The sequence below is a fragment of the Melospiza melodia genome, chromosome 2, assembly GCF_035770615.1.
Source record: "Melospiza melodia melodia isolate bMelMel2 chromosome 2, bMelMel2.pri, whole genome shotgun sequence".
NCBI lineage: Eukaryota > Metazoa > Chordata > Aves > Passeriformes > Passerellidae > Melospiza > Melospiza melodia.
Genome location: NC_086195.1, coordinates 54,564,620 through 54,577,826, shown reverse-complemented (window position 1 = coordinate 54,577,826; position 13,207 = coordinate 54,564,620).

Sequence of the window (13,207 nt, the reverse complement as noted above, 5' to 3'; positions counted from 1 at the left end):
GCCAACTTTTTGATGGCAGATTGCAGGAGCAACTTGGTACTATCAAACCAGCCCAACTTGGCACTGGTGTCACCATGGGTCTGGTCACCATCCTGCCTATGGTAGCTTTTCAGGAGCCAGCCGGTCACTCCCAGCCATAGGCCCCGAGACAAAAACCTCGGCCCGTTTCCCTGGCAAAAAAAAGTAAGCTACCCCGCTTCTGGATGGCAGATTGCAGGACGCACTTGGTACTATCAAACCAGCCCAACTTGGCACTGGTGCCACCTTGGGTCTGGGAACCATCCTGCGTATCGTGGATTCTAAGGAGCCAGCCGGTCACTCCCAGCCACAGGCCCCCAAACAAAATCAACGGCGCTTTTCCCTGGAAAACAAAACTCGCCTGCCAACTTTTTGATGGCAGATTGCAGGAGCCACTTGGTACTATCAAATCAGCCCAACTTGGCACTGGTGCCACCATGGGTCTGGTCACCATCCTGCCTATCGTAGCTTTTCAGGAGCCAGCCGGTCACTCCCAGCTATAGGCCCCCAGACACAAAGCTCGGCCCGTTTCCCTGGCATACAAAAGTAAGCTACCCCGCTTCTGGATGGCAGATTGCAGGAGCCACTTGGTACTATCAAACCAGCCCGACTTGGCACTGGTGCCACCTCTGGTCTGGGAACCATCCTGCGTATCGTGGATTCTAAGGAGCCAGCCGGTCACTCCCAGCCACAGGCCCCCAAACACAAACAACGGCGCTTTTCCCTGGAAAACAAAACTCGCCTGCCAACTTTTTGATGGCAGATTGCAGGAGCCACTTGCTACTATCAAATCAGCCCAACTTGGCACTGGTGCCACCATGGGTCTGGTCACCATCCTGCCTATCGTAGCTTTTCAGGAGCCAGCCGGTCACTCCCAGCCATAGGCCCCCAGACAAAAACCTCGGCCATTTTCCCTGGCAAACAAAAGTAAGCTACCCCGCTTCTGCATGGCAGATTGCAGGAGCCACTTTGCAGCATCAAAGTAGCCCGACTTGGCACTGGTGCCACGTCAGGTCTGGGAACCATCCTGCGTATCGTGGATGCCAATTAGCAAGCCAGCCACTCCCAGCCACAGGCCCCCAAACACAAACAACGGCACTTTTCCCTGGAAATCAAAACTCGCCTGCCAAATTTTTGATGGCAGATTGCAGGAGCCACTTGGTACTATCAAACCAGCCCAACTTGGCACTGGTGCCACCATGGGTCTGGTCACCATCCTGCCTATCGTAGCTTTTCAGGAGCCAGCCGGTCACTCCCAGCCATAGGCCCCCAGACACAAACCTCGGCCCGTTTCCCTGGCAAACAAAAGTAAGCAGCCCCGCTTCTGGATGGCAGATTGCAGGAACCACTTGGTACTATCAAACCAGCCCAACTTGGCACTGGTGCCACCTTGGGTCTGGGAACCATCCTGCGTATCGTGGATTCTAAGCAGCCAGCCGGCCACTCCCAGCCACAGGCCCCCAAATACAACAACAGCGCTTTTCCCTGGAAAACAAAACTCGCCTGCCAACATTTTGATGGCAGATTGCAGGAGCCACTTGCTACTATCAAATCAGCCCAACATGGCACTGGTGCCACCATGGGTCTGGGAACCATCCTGCCTATCGTAGCTGTTCAGGCGCCAGCCGGTCACTCCCAGCCATAGGCCCCCAGAGAAAAACCTCGGCCCTTTTCCCTGGCAAACAAAAGTAAGCTGCCCCGCTTCTGGATGGCAGATTGCAGGAGCCACTTTGCACCATCAAACTAGCCCGACTTGGCACTGGTGCCACCTCAGGTCTGGGAACCATGCTGCGTATCGTGGAGTCTAAGGAACCAGACGGCCACTCCAGCCACAGGCCCCCAGACACAAACAACGGCGCTTTTCCCTGGAAAACAAAACTCGCCTGCCAACATTTTGATGGCAGATTGCAGGAGCCACTTGGTACTATCAAACCAGCCACTCTTGGCACTGGTGCCACCATGGGTCTGCTCACCATCCTGCCTATCGTAGCTTTTCAGGAACCAGCCGGTCACTCCCAGCCATAGGCCCCCAGACACAAAGCTCGGCCCGTTTCCCTGGCAAACAAAAGTAAGCTACCCCGCTTCTGGATGGCAGATTGCAGGAGCCACTTTGCAGCATCAAACTAGCCCGACTTGGCACTGGTGCCACCTCTGGTCTGGGAACCATCCTGCGTATCGTGGATTCTAAGGAGCCAGCCGGCCACTCCCACCCACAGGCCACCAAACACAAAAAATGGCGCTTTTCCCTGGAAAACAAAACTCGCCTGCCAACTTTTTGATGGCAGATTGCAGGAGCCACTTGGTACTATCAAACCAGCCCAACTTGGCACTGGTGCCACCATGGGTCTGGTCACCATCCTGCCTATCGTAGCTTTTCAGGAGCCAGCCGGTCACTCCCAGCCATAGGCCCCCAGACACAAACCTCGGCCCGTTTCCCTGGCAAACAAAAGTAAGCTGCCCCGCTTCTGGATGGCAGATTGCAGGAACCACTTGGTAGTATCAAACCAGCCCGACTTGGCACTGGTGCCATCTCTGGTCTGGGAACCATCCTGCGTATCGTGGATTCTAAGCAGCCAGCCGGCCTCTCCCAGCCACAGGCCCCCAAACAAAAACAACGGCGCTTTTCCCTGGAAAACAAAACTCGCCTGCCAACATTTTGATGGCAGATTGCAGGAGCCACTTGGTACTATCAAACCAGCCCAACTTGGCACTGGTGCCACCATGGGTCTGGTCACCATCCTGCCTATCGTAGCTTTTCAGGAGCCAGCCGGTCACTCCCAGCCATAGGCCCCCAGACACAAACCTCGGCCCGTTTCCCTGGCAAACAAAAGTAAGCTGCCCCGCTTCTGGATGGCAGATTGCAGGAGCCACTTTGCACCATCAAACTAGACCGACTTGGCACTGGTGCCACCTCAGGTCTGGGAACCATGCTGCGTATCGTGGATTCTAATTAGCCAGCCGGCCACTCTCAGCCATATGCCCCCAAACACAAACCACGGACCTTTTCTCTGGCAAACAAAAATCAGCTGCCCCACTTCTGGATGGCAGATTGCAGGAGCCACTTGGGACTATCACACCAGCACAACATGGCACTGCTGCCACCTTGGATCTGGGAACAATCCTGCGTATCGTACATATTCAGGAACCAGCCGAACACTCCCAGCCACAGGCCCCCAAACACAAACAACGGCCCATTTCCCTGGCAAACAAAACTCAGCTGCCCCGCTTCTGGATGGCAGTTTGCAGGAGCCACTTGGGACTATCAAACCAGCCCGACTTGGTAATGGTACCACCTTGGATCTGGGAACCATCCGGCGTATCGTGGATTTTCAGGGGCCAGCCGGTCATTCCCAGCCATATGCTCCCAAACACAAACCTCGGCCCTTTTCTCTGGCAAACAAAACTCAACTGCCCCTCTTCTGGATGGCAAATTGCAGGACGCACTTGGTACTACAAAAAGAGCCCGACTTGGCAGTGGTGCCACCTTGGCTCTGGGAACCATCCTGCGTATCGAGCATTTTAAGGAGCCAGCCGGCAATTCCCAGCCGTATGCCCCAAAAAGAAACCACGGACCTTTTCTCTGGCAAAAAAAACTCAGCTGTCCCGCTTCTGGATGGCAGATTGCAGGAGTCACTTTGAACCATACAACCAGCCTTACTTGGCACTGGTGCCACCTTGGATCTGGGAACCATCCTGCGTATCGTTGATTTTCAGGGGCCAGCCTACCACTCTCGGCCATAGGCCCCCAAACACAAACCACAGCCCTTTTCTCTAGCAAACAAAATTTAGCTGCCCCGCTTCTGGATGGCAAATTGCAGGAGCCACTGGGTACTACAAAAACAGCCCGACTTGGCACTGGTGCCACCTTGCGTCTGGTTACCATGCGGCGTATCGTGCATTTTAAGGAGCCAGGTGGCCACTCCCAGCCATATGCCCCCAAACACAACCCACGGCCCTTTTCTCTGGCAAACAAAACTCAGCTGCCCTGCTTCTGGATGGCAGATTGCAGGAGGCACTTGGTACTATCAAACCAGCCCGACTTGGCACTGGTGCCACCTTTGGTCTGGGAACCATCCTGCGTATTGTGGATTGTCAGGAGACAGCCGACCACTCTCGGCCACAGACCCCAATCAAAAACAAAGGTCAGTTTCCCTGGCAAAAAAAGCTCAGCTGCCCCGCTTCTGGATGGGAGATTGCAGGAGGCACTTGACACTGTCAAACGAGCCCCACTTTGTACTGGTGCCACCTTGGGTCTGGGAACCATGCTGCGTATCGTGGATTTTCAGGAGCCAGCTGGCCACTGCCAGCCACAGGCCCCCAAACAAAAACCACAGCCTTTTTCTCTGGCAAACAAAACTCAGCTGTCCCGCTTCTGGATGGCAGATTGCAGGAGGCACTTGGTACTATCAAACCAGCCCGACTTGGCACTGGTGCCACCTTGGGTCTGGGAACCATCCTGCCTATCGTGGATTTTAAGGAGCCAGCCGGCTACTCCCAGCCACAGGCCCCCAACAAAAACCACGGCCCTTTTTTCTCGCAAACAAAACTTAGCTGCCTCACTTCTGGATGGCAGATTGCAGGAGCCACTTGGTACTATCAAACCAGCCCGACTTGGCACTGGTGCCACCTTGGGTCTGGGAACCATCCTGCGTATCGTGGATTCTAAGGAGCCAGCCGGCCACTCCCAGCCACAGGCCCCCAAACAAAATCAACGGCGCTGTTCCCTGGAAAACAAAACACGCCTGCCAACTTTTTGATGGAGTTTGCAGGAACCACTTGGTATTATCAAACCAGCCCAACTTGGCACTGGTGCCACCTTGGGTCTGGATACCATGCTGCGTATCGTGGATTCTAAGGAGCCAGCCGGCCACTCCCAGCCACAGGCCCCCAAACACAAACAACGGCGCTTTTCCCTGGAAAACAAAACTCGCCTGCCAACTTTTTCATGGCAGATTGCAGGAGCCACTTGGTACTATCAAACCAGCCCGACTTGGCACTGGTGCCACCATGGGTCTGGTCACCATCCTGCCTATCGTAACTTTTCAGGAGCCAGCCGGTCACTCCCAGCCATAGGCCCTGAGACACAAACCTCGGCCCGTTTCCCTGGCAAACAAAAGTAAGCTGCCCCGCTTCTGGATGGCAGATTGCAGGAGCCACTTGGTACTATCAAACCAGCCCGACTTGGCACTGGTGCCACCTCTGGTCTGGGAACCATCCTGCGTATCGTGGATTCTAAGGAGCCATCCGGCCACTCCCACCCACAGGCCCCCAAACACAAACAACGGCGCTTTTCCCTGGAAAACAAAAGTAAGCTGCCCCGCTTCTGGATGGCAGATTGCAGGAGCCACTTGGTACTATCAAACCAGCCCGACTAGGCACTGGTGCCACCTCTGGTCTGGTAACCATCCCGCGTATCGTGGATTCTAAGGAGCCAGTCGGCAACTCCCACCCACAGGCCCCCAAACACAAACAACGGCCCGTTTCCCTGGCAAACAAAAGTAAGCTGCCCCGCTTCTGGATGGCAGATTGCAGAAGCCACTTGGTACTATCAAACCAGCCCGACTTGGCACTGGTGCCACCTCTGGTCTGGGAACCATCCTGCGTATCGTGGATTCTAAGGAGCCATCCGGCCACTCCCACCCACAGGCCCCCAAACACAAACCTCGGCCCGTTTCCCTGGCAAACAAAATTAAGCTGCCCCGCTTCTGGATGGCAGATTGCAGGACGCACTTGGTACTATCAAACCAGCCCGACTTGGCACTGGTGCCACCTCAGGTCTGGGAACCATCCTGCGTATCGTGGATTCTAAGCAGCCAGCCGGCCACTCCCAGCCACAGGCCCCCAAACACAAACAACGGCGCTTTTCCCTGGAAAACAAAACTCGCCTGCCAACTTTTTGATGGCAGATTGCAGGAGCCACTTGGTACTATCAAACCAGCCCAACTTGGCACTGGTGTCACCATGGGTATGGTCACCATCCTGCCTATGGTAGCTTTTCAGGAGCCAGCCGGTCACCCTCAGACATAGGCCCCGAGACAAAAACCTCGGCCCGTTTCCCTGGCAAAAAAAAGTAAGCTACCCCGCTTCTGGATGGCAGATTGCAGGACGCACTTGGTACTATCAAACCAGCCCAACTTGGCACTGGTGCCACCTTGGGTCTGGGAACCATCCTGCGTATCGTGGATTCTAAGGAGCCAGCCGGTCACTCCCAGCCACAGGCCCCCAAACAAAATCAACGGCGCTTTTCCCTGGAAAACAAAACTCGCCTGCCAACATTTTGATGGCAGATTGCAGGAGCCACTTGGTACTATCAAATCAGCCCAACTTGGCACTGGTGCCACCATGGGTCTGGTCACCATCCTGCCTATCGTAGCTTTTCAGGAGCCAGCCGGTCACTCCCAGCTATAGGCCCCCAGACAAAAACCTCGGCCCGTTTCCCTGGCATACAAAAGTAAGCTACCCCGCTTCTGGATGGCAGATTGCAGGACGCACTTGGTAGTATCAAACCAGCCCGACTTGGCACTGGTGCCACCTTGGGTCTGGGAACCATCCTGCGTATCGTGGATTCTAAGGAGCCAGCCGGCCACTCCCAGCCACAGGCCCCCAAACACAAACAACGGCGCTTTTCCCTGGAAAACAAAACTCGCCTGCCAACTTTTTGATGGCAGATTGCAGGAGCCACTTGCTACTATCAAATCAGCCCAACTTGGCACTGGTGCCACCATGGGTCTGGTCACCATCCTGCCTATCGTAGCTTTTCAGGAGCCAGCCGGTCACTCCCAGCCATAGGCCCCCAGACAAAAACCTCGGCCATTTTCCCTGGCAAACAAAAGTAAGCTACCCCGCTTCTGCATGGCAGATTGCAGGAGCCACTTTGCAGCCTCAAAGTAGCCCGACTTGGCACTGGTGCCACGTCAGGTCTGGGAACCATCCTGCGTATCGTGGATGCCAATTAGCAAGCCAGCCACTCCCAGCCACAGGCCCCCAAACACAAACAACGGCGCTTTTCCCTGGAAAACAAAACTCGCCTGCCAACTTTTTGATGGCAGATTGCAGGAGCCACTTGGTACTATCAAATCAGCCCAACTTGGCACTGGTGCCACCATGGGTCTGGTCACCATCCTGCCTATCGTAACTTTTCAGGAGCCAGCCGGTCACTCCCAACCATAGGCCCCCAGACACAAACCTCGGCCCTTTTCCCTGGCAAACAAAAGTAAGCTGCCCCGCTTCTGGATGGCAGATTGCAGGAACCACTTGGTACTATCAAACCAGCCCAACTTGGCACTGGTGCCACCTTGGGTCTGGGAACCATCCTGCGTATCGTGGATTCTAAGCAGCCAGCCGGCCACTCCCAGCCACAGGCCCCCAAATACAACAACAGCGCTTTTCGTTGGAAAACAAAACTCGCCTGCCAACATTTTGATGGCAGATTGCAGGAGCCACTTGGTACTATCAAATCAGCCCAACATGGCACTGGTGCCACCATGGGTCTGGGAACCATCCTGCCTATCGTAGCTGTTCAGGCGCCAGCCGGTCACTCCCAGCCATAGGCCCCCAGACAAAAACCTCGGCCCTTTTCCCTGGAAAACAAAAGTAAGCTGCCCCGCTTCTGGATGGCAGATTGCAGGAGCCACTTTGCACCATCAAACTAGCCCGACTTGGCACTGGTGCCACCTCAGGTCTGGGAACCATGCTGCGTATCGTGGAGTCTAAGGAACCAGACGGCCACTCCAGCCACAGGCCACCAAACACAAAAAATGGCGCTTTTCCCTGGAAAACAAAACTCGCCTGCCAACTCTTTGATGGCAGATTGCAGGAGCCACTTGGTACTATCGAACCAGCCCAACTTGGCACTGGTGCCACCATGGGTCTGGTCACCATCCTGCCTATCGTAGCTTTTCAGGAGCCAGCCGGTCACTCCCAGCCATAGGCCCCCAGACACAAACCTCGGCCCGTTTCCCTGGCAAACAAAAGTAAGCTGCCCCGCTTCTGGATGGCAGATTGCAGGAACCACTTGGTAGTATCAAACCAGCCCGACTTGGCACTGGTGCCATCTCTGGTCTGGGAACCATCCTGCGTATCGTGGATTCTAAGCAGCCAGCCGGCCTCTCCCAGCCACAGGCCCCCAAACAAAAACAACGGCGCTTTTCCCTGGAAAACAAAACTCGCCTGCCAACATTTTGATGGCAGATTGCAGGAGCCACTTGGTACTATCAAACCAGCCCAACTTGGCACTGGTGCCACCATGGGTCTGGTCACCATCCTGCCTATCGTAGCTTTTCAGGAGCCAGCCGGTCACTCCCAGCCATAGGCCCCCAGACACAAACCTCGGCCCGTTTCCCTGGCAAACAAAAGTAAGCTGCCCCGCTTCTGGATGGCAGATTGCAGGAGCCACTTTGCACCATCAAACTAGACCGACTTGGCACTGGTGCCACCTCAGGTCTGGGAACCATGCTGCGTATCGTGGATTCTAATTAGCCAGCCGGCCACTCTCAGCCATATGCCCCCAAACACAAACCACGGACCTTTTCTCTGGCAAAAAAAAATCAGCTGCCCCACTTCTGGATGGCAGATTGCAGGAGCCACTTGGGACTATCACACCAGCACAACATGGCACTGCTGCCACCTTGGATCTGGGAACAATCCTGCGTATCGTACATATTCAGGAACCAGCCGAACACTCCCAGCCACAGGCCCCCAAACACAAACAACGGCCCATTTCCCTGGCAAACAAAACTCAGCTGCCCCGCTTCTGGATGGCAGTTTGCAGGAGCCACTTGGGACTATCAAACCAGCCCGACTTGGTAATGGTACCACCTTGGATCTGGGAACCATCCGGCGTATCGTGGATTTTCAGGGGCCAGCCGGTCATTCCCAGCCATATGCTCCCAAACACAAACCTCGGCCCTTTTCTCTGGCAAACAAAACTCAACTGCCCCTCTTCTGGATGGCAAATTGCAGGACGCACTTGGTACTACAAAAAGAGCCCGACTTGGCAGTGGTGCCACCTTGGCTCTGGGAACCATCCTGCGTATCGAGCATTTTAAGGAGCCAGCCGGCAATTCCGAGCCGTATGCCCAGAAAAGAAACCATGGACCTTTTCTCTGGCAAAAAAAACTCAGCTGTCTCGCTTCTGGATGGCAGATTGCAGGAGTCACTTTGAACCATACAACCAGCCTTACTTGGCACTGGTGCCACCTTGGATCTGGGAACCAACCTGCCTATCGTTGATTTTCAGGGGCCAGCCTACCACTCTCGGCCATAGGCCCCCAAACACAAACCACAGCCCTTTTCTCTAGCAAACAAAATTTAGCTGCCCCGCTTCTGGATGGCAAATTGCAGGAGCCACTGGGTACTACAAAAACAGCCCGACTTGGCACTGGTGCCACCTTGCGTCTGGTTACCATGCGGCGTATCGTGCATTTTAAGGAGCCAGGTGGCCACTCCCAGCCATATGCCCCCAAACACAACCCACGGCCCTTTTCTCTGGCAAACAAAACTCAGCTGCCCTGCTTCTGGATGGCAGATTGCAGGAGGCACTTGGTACTATCAAACCAGCCCGACTTGGCACTGGTGCCACCTTTGGTCTGGGAACCATCCTGCGTATTGTGGATTGTCAGGAGACAGCCGACCACTCTCGGCCACAGACCCCAATCAAAAACAAAGGTCCGTTTCCCTGGCAAAAAAAACTCAGCTGCCCCGCTTCTGGATGGGAGATTGCAGGAGGCACTTGACACTGTCAAACGAGCCCCACTTTGTACTGGTGCCACCTTGGGTCTGGGAACCATCCTGCGTATCGTGGATTCTAAGGAGCCAGCCGGCCACTCCCAGCCACAGGCCCCCAAACACAAACAACGGCGCTTTTCCCTGGAAAACAAAACTCGCCTGCCAACATTTTGATGGCAGATTGCAGGAGCCACTTGGTACTATCAAACCAGCCCAACTTGGCACTGGTGCCACCATGGGTCTGGTCACCATCCTGCCTATCGTAGCTTTTCAGGAGCCAGCCGGTCACTCCCAGCCATAGGCCCCCAGACAAAATCCTCGGCCCGTTTCCCTGGCAAACAAAAGTAAGCTGCCCTGCTTCTGGATGGCAGATTGCAGGAGCCCCTTTGCACCATCAAACTGGCCCGACTTGGCACTGGTGCCACCTTGGGTCTGGGAACCATCCTGCGTATCGTGGATTCTAATTAGCCATCCGGCCACTCTCAGTCATATGCCCCCAAAAACAAAGAACGGCGCTTTTCCTTGGAAAACAAAACTCGCCTGCCAACATTTTGATGGCAGATTGCAGGAGCCACTTGGTACTATCAAACCAGCCCAACTTGGCACTGGTGCCACCATGGGTCTGGTCACCATCCTGCCTATCGTAGCTTTTCAGGACCTAGCCGGTCACTCCAAGCCATAGGCGCCCAGACACAAAGCTCGGCCCGTTTCCCTGACAAACAAAAGTAAGCTGCCCCGCTTCTGGATGGCAGATTGCAGGAACCACTTGGTACTATCAAACCAGCCCAACTTGGCACTGGTGCCACCTTGGGTCTGGGAACCATCCTGCGTATCGTGGATTCTAAGGAGCAAGCCGGTCACTCCCAGCCACAGGCCCCCAAACACAAACAACGGCGCTTTTCCCTGGAAAACAAAACTCGCCTGCCAACATTTTGATGGCAGATTGCAGGAGCCACTTGCTACTATCAAATCAGCCCAACTTGGCACTGGTGCCACCATGGGTCTGGTCACCATCCTGCCTATCGTAGCTTTTCAGGAGCCAGCCGGTCCCTCCCTGCCGTAGGCCCCCAGACAAAAACCTCGGCCCGTTTCCCTGGCAAACAAAAGTAAGCTACCCCGCTTCTGGATGGCAGATTGCAGGAGCCACTTTGCACCTTCAAACTAGCCCGACTTGGCACTGGTGCCACCTCAGGTCTGGGAACCATCCTGCGTATAGTTCATTCTAAGGAGCCAGCCGGCCACTCCAGCCACAGGCCCCCAGACACAAACAACGGCGCTTTTCCCTGGAAAACAAAACTCGCCTGCCAACTTTTTGATGGCAGATTGCAGGAGCCACTTGCTACTATCAAATCAGCCCAACTTGGCACTGGTGCCACCATGGGTCTGGTCACCATCCTGCCTATCGTAGCTTTTCAGGAGCCAGCCGGTCACTCGCAGCCATAGGCCCCCAGACACAATACTCGGCCCGTTTCCCTGGCAAACAAAAGTAAGCTACCCCGCTTCTGGATGGCAGATTGCAGGAGCCACTTTTCACCATCAAACCAGCCCAACTTGGCACTGGTGCCACCTCTGGTCTGGGAACCATCCTGCGTATCGTGGATTCTAAGGAGCCAGCCGGCCACTCCCACCCACAGGCCCCCAAACAAAAACAACGGCGCTTTTCCCTGGAAAACAAAACTCGCCTGCCAACTTTTTGATGGCAGATTGCAGGAGCCACTTGGTACTATCAAACAAGCCCAACTTGGCACTGGTGCCACCATGGATCTGGTCACCATCCTGCCTATCGTAGCTTTTCAGGACCTAGCCGGTCACTCCCAGCCATAGGCCCCCAGACACAAACCTCGGCCCGTTTCCCTGGCAAACAAAAGTAAGCTACCCCGCTTCTGGATGGCAGATTGCAGGATGCACTTGGTAGTATCAAACCAGCCCGACTTGGCACTGGTGCCACCTCAGGTCTGGGAACCATGCTGCGTATCGTGGATTCTAATTAGCCATCTGGCCACTCCCAGCCACAGGCCCCCAAACAAAAACAACGGCGCTTTTCCCTGGAAAACAAACCTCGCCTGCCAAATTTTGATGGCAGATTGCCGGAGCCACTTGGTACTATCAAACCAGCCCAACTTGACACTGGTGCCACCATGGGTCTGGTCACCATCCTGCCTATCGTAGCTTTTCAGGAGCCAGCCGGTCACTCCCAGCCATAGGCCCCCAGACAAAAACCTTGGCCCGTTTCCCTGGCAAACAAAAGTAAGTTATCCCGCTTCTGGATGGCAGATTGCAGGAGCCACTTTTCACCATCAAACCAGCCCGACTTGGCACTGGTGCCACCTTGGGTCTGGGAACCATCCTGCGTATCGTGGATTCTAAGGAGCTAGCCGGCCACTCCCAGCCACAGGCCCCCAAACACAAACAACGGCGCTTTTCCCTGGAAAACAAACCTCGCCTGCCAAATTTTGATGGCAGATTGCCGGAGCCACTTGGTACTATCAAACCAGCCCAACTTGACACTGGTGCCACCATGGGTCTGGTCACCATCCTGCCTATCGTAGCTTTTCAGGAGCCAGCCGGTCACTCCCAGCCATAGGCCCCCAGAGAAAAACCTCGGCCCGTTTCCCTGGCAAACTAAAGTAAGCTGCCCCGCTTCTGGATGGCAGATTGCAGGAACCACTTGGTACTATCAAACCAGCCCAACTTGGCACTGGTGCCACCTTGGGTCTGGGAACCATCCTGCGTATCGTGGATTCTAAGGAGCCAGCCGGTCACTCCCAGCCACAGGCCACCAAACACAAACAACGGCGCTTTTCCCTGGAAAACAAAACTCGCCTGCCAACATTTTGATGGCAGATTGCAGGAGCCACTTGCTACTATCAAATCAGCCCAACTTGGCACTGGTGCCACCATGGGTCTGGTCACCATCCTGCCTATCGTAGCTTTTCAGGAGCCAGCCGGTCCCTCCCTGCCATAGGCCCCCAGAGAAAAACCTCGGCCCGTTTCCCTGGCAAACAAAAGTAAGCTGCCCCGCTTCTGGATGGCAGATTGCAGGAACCACTTGCTATTATCAAACCAGCCCAACTTGGCACTGGTGCCACCTTGGGTCTGGGAACCATCCTGAGTATCGTGGATTCTAAGGAGCCAGCCGGTCACTCCCAGCCACAGGCCACCAAACACAAACAACGGCGCTTTTCCCTGGAAAACAAAACTCGCCTGCCAACATTTTGATGGCAGATTGCAGGAGCCACTTGCTACTATCAAATCAGCCCAACTTGGCACTTGTGCCACCATGGGTCTGGTCACCATCCTGCCTATCGTAGCTTTTCAGGAGCCAGCCGGTCCCTCCCTGCCGTAGGCCCCCAGAGAAAAACCTCGGCCCGTTTCCCTGGCAAACAAAAGTAAGCTACCCCGCTTCTGGATGGCAGATTGCAGGAGCCACTTTGCACCATCAAACTAGCCCGACTTGGCACTG